Here is a 9,118-nt window from a genome sequence, read left to right on the forward strand (position 1 = left end):
CCGATGGCCCAGTATGCATGATTGTTTGATTGATTGTTACTGATATGGTATTGTCAGTGTGGTATTGGTATTTTAGGGGTAGCTCACTAAGCCTCAGGCTTACAGTTTTCAGTTTATTGTTTCAGGTACTTCAGGGGTCCATGGAAAGGCGAAGGCGTGACCGTATTGCTCCTCATCCTTATGTTATGATTTTTGGCACACTCTGATGGATATTGATTTGAAAACATTTTGTAAACAATACTATTTGACTTTTGTTTCTGACTTAAAAAGTTTGAAATTGGTGTGAAATTTTTGGATGTTACAAGTTGGTATCAGAGCCTTGGTTTGAGTGAATTGGAGGAACACTCGTGTGAATCCAGTCTCAAATCAAGGAGATTTTCTGGAAATAAATTTTAAATGGTTTTCAATACTTGGATGAAGGATGCAGAGGGTACGATCAGCCGAAGCCTGTAAGTGAACCCCAAAATACCATACAGTTATTTGATATTCTGATATGTTAGAACAGCATGCTAGTGCTAGGCTAGGGATCTTCAGGAATTGCATGATAGCCTTGCATGATTATATGATGCCTATTAGCCTATGGTTTCTTGTATATGAAATTGACATCATAACTGTAGATGTTTGGTGTATGCATCACGGCTGTGTATAATAAAGATCTTATAGCCTGAGAATGTCTGATTCGACCTTAGTGTAGGATTGGATATTCGAAAGTCTATGGGGTCCAGCGTTACGTACAGCTAGCGTGCACCGTCGCTGCAGGGGATGATGGAAGTTTCATGGATGTGTGAGTTGTGATAAGTGGTGAGACTAGATGCGAGATATATGGTATTCCCCTAGAAGTGAGGGTTGGACGCATTCTATGTCGATGATATTGTTAGTGCGTTGTGATGATACTTGAGACAAATATGGGTAGGTGTGGAAGTTAGTATGGGCCCGTACTACTGAAAGCACAGGACCCATACACGTAGCAAGGAAATCACAACCCCTGGGGTTTTGGGGTTTTGGTCTCCTGACATTATGTTATTTATCTAATGACTTGTATATATATATATATATATATATATATATATATATATATATATATATATATATATATATATATATATATATATATATGGTGGTGACGAGACGTGTTACTTCAGGATCCAGATCAGGATCAGGATCGGGATCGGGAGACGAAGGGTTGGAGGTGCCGATAGCACCTGAGCCTATGGTTCAGATTGGGATCGAGGAGTTGGATGCCAGGAGCAGGGAGATCATGCACGGCGAGATTGCTACCGCGTTCCGAGCGCAGCTGCCAGAGATGTTTGGGTCGATTAAGACCGCAATGGTTGAGTATTTTGATGAGCGATATGCAGCTCTAGCAGAGACAGCTGCCGCTGCAGCCACTTCGGCTGTAACCGCGACAGGGGTTGGATTAGGAGCCGGCAGGGCTTTTCAGTACCGGGACTTCGATAATACGAAGCCCCCGACGTTTGATGGTACATAGGATGCGATTAGGGCTATGAGGTGGTTATCTGACGTGGAGGGTTGTTTCTTCACGTGCTCATGTCCTGCTGGCCAAAAGGTCAGGTTTTCCCTGAACCTACTGAGGCTTGGGGCAAAGGACTGGTGGAGGCTGACGACTGGGTCGTACACTGATTATCAGCGGGCTGCTGTTACTTGGGAGCAGTTCAGAGATATGTTCCGCACCCGCTACGTTCCACGCGTTGAGCGGGAGCAGCTTGCGCAAGAGTTTTTGACATTGAGACAGGATGGGGAGTATGTGATGGAGATTACCCATATGAGAGGTCTATGTTTTGCCCGGAGTTTGCTTCAGAGCAGTATCAGATGACTCGTTATCTGAGTATGCTCAAGACTGATATTCGACAGTTTGTGTCTACTCAGCGATGTAATACCCTCCTGGACCTTCAGGAAGCTGCGCGACGGTGTGAGTTGGAGATAGAGCTGCAGCTGAAGGAGTAGCTTTAGGCACCAGCATAGTCTCAGCCGGCACCTAAGCGGTCTAAAACCGCTGATACACGGTCCGGGGGTCATCAGAGCCACACTTGTGGAAAGTGTGGCAAGGCTCATTCAGGGGTTTGTCGAGCAGGAGGTGGGAGCCACAAATGTGGCAAGGAGGGGCACTATGCTAGGGACTGCCGTCAGTCCGCCCCTCCAGCTAATATGAGGATTTGTTACCATTGTCATAAGGTTGGTCATGTGAAGACCAACTGCTCGCAGCTCGCCGCCAAGCCGGCGCAGGGTTCCACGCCAGCTGCTACGAGGATTGGAGATGGGAGGCCAGTCAAGGTGGAGCCTCCGACGGCTCAGGGTCACACCTTCCAGCTCACGGCCGAGGAGGCCAAGTCCACACCAGATGTGGTTGCTGGTACGTTTCTATTCTGTCTCAGTTATTGTATTTGTGTTATGCTTATTGATTGTACTTGTGATTAGGTACGTTTTTAGTGAATTCTTTGCTGCTTTGGTACTATTTAACTTTGGTTTACGGACTCTACTCTTCATTTGTTTTATTTTGAGTAATAAAACTACTTTCATATATGTACTGATAGTAATCAGGGATTTTTAAACTTGTATCTCTACCTCTAGGACGGATAACCTATTTTAGGGAAAATATGGGATTTTCCTAGGAAAACACCGACATTTCTAAAACCGATGGTTTATTTTCTACTGATAGATACTCTTTCAACACTACTTTTCATAAGAAAATATGGGATTTTCTTGAGGAACACTTTTCAAAAGAATTCAAAGAACATTTTCCACCAAAAACTAAATGCTTGTGAACTCACCAGCTTTATGCTGATATTCTCTTAAACTGCTTGTATTCTCAGGAAAACGGTAGATAGGTACCTTCCGAGCATTGTGAAGAAGTCAGAGCAAATAAGATCTTGTCTTTATACTTTCCTTATACTTTTGATGTATTCGAATCATATTTAAAACCGATGTAAACTTATTAAATTTTCATGTATGCAATGTTTGGTTGTGTTTACTATGATTGCTATTATACACTGGTTGTGATGCTAAACATGACGTCCTCCACCCCGGAACGATTCTGCCATCCTGGTTTCGGGGTGTGACAGATTGGTATCAGAGCCCTTGTTTATAGCGAACTAAGTATACCGAACCTTACATGGTATACAACTATAAACACTAAGGGGCGTAAGTTCTCTAAACTAAAAGTATATTTTTAAAATATAAAGTATTTTGTAAAAAGTATACTAGTATGCATACGTAACAGAACCAGAGTCATAGGTAGAACAAAACAAAAGTATTTGGATGTTGGGACACTGCGGTTAAATATGGGCAGTTATGTAATCATGTCTAGGATCAATATAGTCTGATATATTCATTCGAGACATGAGCAACATGTGTTTGGGAGTGACTATGGTGTTACGGCAAGCCTAAAACTTACCAAGAACAAAAACATCCAACATAAAATACTATAAGAGTATTTTAGCTAGAGCCAAATTCAGTATATAGATTCATTCCAAGTGTTTCTACCTCTTCTTTCTTAGGTGATAACTTACTTGCGTTAGTAACCCTTCTTTGCTTATCGCTTGGTGGAACACTTTTATCAGGATGAGATATATCTTGATTTAAATTTAGGGGACTTGCCAGCCTCTTCTTCCTGATTATTTCTAAAACAAGATGCCTCCCCGTCGAATACCCATCAGAAGGAGCAACAACACCCCGCCACCGCCACCTCCATAATTCGATCCTGCCATGTTCCAGGAAACAGTTACCGCTGTTGTAACTGCAACAATGACACAAGTGAATTCTAGTGGGGTTGGAGGTGGAACCGACCCCCAACAACAAGACGGAAGTTAGGGACATCAAAAGGAGTGTTCCTACAAGGACTTCATGACTGCAACACCCAAGTCCTTCGACGGAAATGGAGGTGTTATCGCCCTGACTTGATGGTTCGAGAAGATCGAATCCATCTTCAAAATTTGAAGCCCGTTCTGAAGCCAACAAGGTGAAGTTCGCCGCCTACACCCTCACCGACAGAGCTTTGACCTGGTGGAATGGTCAAGTCAAAACTCTAACCCTGCCAGTGGCTAATGTCATGGGTTGGGAAAGACTGAAGGAGCTCATGCTTGTGGAATACTGCCCGAGGGGCGAAGTGCAAAAGTTGGAGCACGAACTCTGGAATTTGAAGATGAAGGGTTCCGACATCGCTACCTACACTGCTAGATTCTGTGATCTGGCTCTCCTCTGTCCGAGAATGGTCACCCCGTAAAGCAAGAAAATCGAGAGGTACATTTAGGGACTGACACAACCAACCAAAATAAATGTCTTGGCTGCTAGACCGACTACATTTGAAAGCGCCAAGGATCTGGCGCTGACTCTGATCGATCATGGAGTCGATCTGGATGAGGCATCAGCGTTTGCCGAGCCACAAAAGGAGAGTAGTCAGAAGAAGAAGAAATTTTGGAAGAAACGCAAGGGACAGTCTCCTCAAGATCCCTCCAAGAAGCAACAAACAGTGGCAGTCCACGCTGCTACTACTCCTACTGTTGCTCCAACCACCTAAACTCCTACCGGTGGTTATTCAGGGAAACTGCCTCTGTGCAACAAGTGTACCTTTCATCATCACGGACCCTGCCGTGATTTGAACTGCAACAACTGTGGAAGGAAGGGACACACGATCCGATACTACAGGGCACCAGTCCAACCAACTAATCCGACTCCTGGAGCGGGTGCCAGCCAAGCCTGCTATGGATGTGGGGAAGTTGGACACTTCAAAAGAAACTGCCCCAAGACGGCAACGGGCAGCAATACAGGAAGGGTTCTGGTGATGGTCCTGGAGGAAGCGGTCGCTGATCCTACCATTGTTACGGGTACGTTCCTCCTTGACAACTCTTATGCATGCATTGTTCTCGATTCGGGTGCAAAGAGGAGTTTTGTTAGTCGTGCATTCAAACACCTAATCAAATGTAAATCTCAACCTTTAACCGAAACATTCACCGTCAAGATGGCTTACGGAAAGAAAGAGAGCACTAACAACATATTTATAGGCTGTACTCTTACTCTAGACAATCATTCCTTTCCCATCGACCTTATGCCAGTCTCCATAAAAAGCTTTGATGTCATAATCGACATGGATTGGTTGAGGCCCAATCATGCAGATATCCTCTGCTACGAGAAATCTATCCGTCTCAATCTTCCAACTGGCGAAGGCCTCATGATTTACGGTGATAAATCAAGTTCCAACCTTCGTATCATTTCATGCGTCAAAGCCCAAAAGTATCTACGGAAGGAATGTCATGCATTCCTAGCTCATATTGTTGATGAAACGCAAAAATTTAAAGACCTCGAAAACATCCCCAAAGTCTGCAACTTTCCTGATGTCTTCCCCGAAGATCTTCCGGGAATTCCTATTGAGCACCAAGTCGAGTTTCGCATCGACTTAATCCCCGGAGCTACCCTGTAGCTAAATCTCTTTATCGCTTAGTGCCGGCAGAAATGCAAGAGTTATCCAGCCAGCTCAACGAGCTGATCGGCAAGGGATTCATAAGGCTGAGTTCCTCACCTTGGGGAGCTCCGATCCTATTCGTAAAGAAGAAAGATGGATCTTTCCAGATGTGCATTGACTACTGAGAGCTGAACAAGCTGACCATCAAAAACCATTATCCCTTACCCAGAATCGATGACCTCTTCGATCAACTTTAGGGAGCCAGTTACTTTTTGAAGATAGATCTAAGGTCAGGGTATCATCAGTTGTGGGTTCACGAGAATGATGTGCCCAAGACAACATTCTGAACTCGCTACGGACACTACGAGTTTGTAGTAATGCCCTTTGGTCTAACCAACACGCTGGCAGTGTTCATGGACCTAATGAATCGGGTGTCCCACCCTTTCCTAGACAAGTTTGTGATCATGTTCATTGACGACATACTTGTCTATTCACAGAGCGAAGATGATAATAAACAACACTTGAGACTACTGCTAGAAACACTAAGGGCGGAGAAACTATATGCAAAATTATCAAAGTGTGAGTTTTGGATCAGGATGGTAACTTTCCTTGGTGATGTGGTTAGCGATGAAGGCATACATGTGGACCCTTCCAAGATCAAAGCGATTGAGAATTGGTCAGCACCAAAAACACCCACAGAAATCCGCCAATTCTTGGGTCTCGTTGGCTACTATCGCAGGTTTATCCAAAACTTTTCCAAAATCGCTAAGCCTTTAACCACCCTGACACCGAAAGGTGTAATCTTTAGTTGGGGAGAAAAACAAGACACTGTGTTTGAAACATTGAACCAGGCCCTATGCAGCGCACCTATCTTGTCCCTGCCCGAAGGGACAAAAGACTTTGTTGTCTACTATGATGCATCCAATCAGGGCCTAGGTTGTGTGCTTATGCAACGAGGAAAGGTTATTGCCTATGCCTCGATACAATTGAAAATACACAAAGTCAATTAGAAAACTCACGATCTAGAGTTGGGAGCAGTGGTCTTTGCATTAAAGATCTAGAGACACAATCTCTATGGAACCAAGTGCATTATCTTCACCGACCATAAGAGCTTGCAACATATCCTTGATCAGAAGGAGTTAAACATGAGACATCGGCGATGGGTAGAGCTACTTAGTGACTATGAGTGCGAAATTCACTACCATCCTGACAAGGCCAATGTGGTAGCGGATGCCCTCAGTTGAAAGGAATATTCAGGGCATAAGGTGAAGGCACTAACAATGACTATCAATTCCCATCTATCCGCACAAATCAGAGAGGCTCAACTGGAAGACTTGAAACCAGAGAACTTGACAGATGAGGCGATGCAAGGAATGGACAAAAACTTGGAGATCAAGGGAGACGGAGTTTACCATTTCATGAACCGGATCTGGACCCCAAAGTACGGCGGGTACAGGGAGGTTGTCATGAACGAAGCTCACAATACAAGATACTCCATTCACCCTGGTTCGGATAAAAAGTATCTGGATCTCAAACAACTTTATTGGTGGCCGAACATGAAAGAAGAAATTGCTACCTTCGTGGGCGAGTGTTTGACTTGCGCGAAGGTAAAAGTAGAATATCAAAAGCCCTCAGGTTTGCTTCAGCAGCCAGAAATACCTTAGTGGAAGTGGGAAAGGATTACCATGGATTTTATCACTAAGTTACCCAGATCTCCGAGTGGGCACGACGCCATCTGGGTAATTGTCGATCGGTTGACAAAATCCACCCACTTCCTGCCAATCAAAGAAAACTTCAAGATGAAGAGAATTACATGGATATATCTTTGTGACATAGTTCGCCTTCATGGTGTACCTGTATCCATTATCTCCGACCGCGATAGCAGGTTCACCTTGAGATTTTGGCAATCGTTGCAGAAGGCTCTTTGAACTAAATTGGATATGAGCGCGGCTTATCATCCACTAACAGATGGACATAGTGAGAGAACAATTCATACATTGGAAGATATGTTGAGGGCCTATGTCATCGACTTCGGCACGTCATGGGACACTCATCTTCCTTTGGTCAAATTTTCCTACAACAACAGCAACCATACCAACATCAAGGTTGCGCCGTTTGAAGCTCTCTATGGTCATAAGTGCAGATCCCCTCTGTGCTAGGCTGAGGTGGGTGACACGCAGCTAGCCAAGGGTCAAGTCCCCGATAGTACTCTCACCAGCTCAAAAATCATTCGAGAAACCACCGGAAAGATCATACAAATCCGAGAACGAATGAAAGCCTCAAGAGATAGACAAAAGAGCTACGCTGATAGAAGACGAAAACCATTGGAGTTCCAAGTTGGTGACTATGTTATGTTGAAGGTCTCACCCTGGAAAGGCATGATACGCTTTGGTAAGCGTGGAAAGATAAATCCAAGTTACATTGGGCCATTCGAGATCTTCGCTAGGATCAACCCCGTAGCATACAAACTTCGGTTACCCCATGAGCTTAGTAACATTCATCCCGTCTTTCATGTGTCAAATCTTCTGAAGTGTTTATCTGATGAGACACTTGTGATTCCTCTCGACGAGGTCGCTCTAGACGAGGGTCTGCACTTTGTGGAAGAACCTATCGAGATCATGGATCAGGAAGTCAAACGTACGAAGCAGAGTCGCATCCCGATAGTGAAGGTCTATTGGAATGCCCAGCGGGGATCCGAATTCACTTCGAAGTGCGAGGATTCAATGAAGTAGAAGTACCCTCATCTATTTCCTAGTTCATGACTTGTACTCTACTCTTGAATTTCGAGACGAAATTCCCTCTAACGGGGGGATGATGTGACAACCCAGAACATTCTCATTGTACATCTAGTAAATTCAATCAATGTTAAACTTGTTCTGTTAACTTCTAGCATTTTTTAAGGGTTCAATTAAGTGTTCTAAGCTGTTGGAATAGTGTCTAAGGCTGCAACTATATTAGGCAAGTATTTGACCCGATTGTGCATGGTCCTTTTGGGTTGCCTTCACCATAGCAACTTGATAGGATGATTTATTATGAGAGAATAAATATTATTAATATATTATGAGAATAATATAAGGAATAATAATATTGTTATTTGATTAATATAAGTCATAAATTAATTAGTATTAATTTGGTGACTTAAAGAGATTAATTAAATAAGAGGGTATAAACTGCCAATTGTTTGATAGTTACACTTTAGGCTTTAAATCCTTAAAGGATAAGGGATGGATGGATTCTAGGGCTTAGGATAGCTCAAAATCGTCCAAGGCTTATCTAAGGTAAGGATTTGGATTGCTTTAAGGAAAGATTATCCAACTAGGGTTTAAAGGTGAAACCCTAAGGAGTCTGCAAGTATAAATAGATCCCTTGAGCAAGGGAAATCGACATCACTTCAAAAGAAGAGAACCCATGGCCAATTTCTTCCTAACCTCTCTCTCAAATCATCCTCCTTGCTAGTTGGTGTTTGTAAGCCATTATAGGAGTGACAATTGTGACTCTAGAGCTCCAAGACAACAAGATCAAACAAGAGATTCAAAGGTAAACTTCTAGATCTGATTTTGTATTGTTCTTATACCTAATTAGTCATTAGAAGTCTTGGATCCAAAGCATGTTTAATTAGAGAAACCTAGATCCAAGCATTAGGGTTTTGCATGCGCACATAGGAAAGTTCTTATGGCTAAAACCCATCAGTGGTATCAGAGC

Source organism: Lactuca serriola, chromosome 5, assembly GCF_051521515.1.
Source record: "Lactuca serriola cultivar US96UC23 chromosome 5, Lser_US96UC23_V15, whole genome shotgun sequence".
Taxonomy (NCBI): Eukaryota; Viridiplantae; Streptophyta; class Magnoliopsida; order Asterales; family Asteraceae; genus Lactuca; species Lactuca serriola.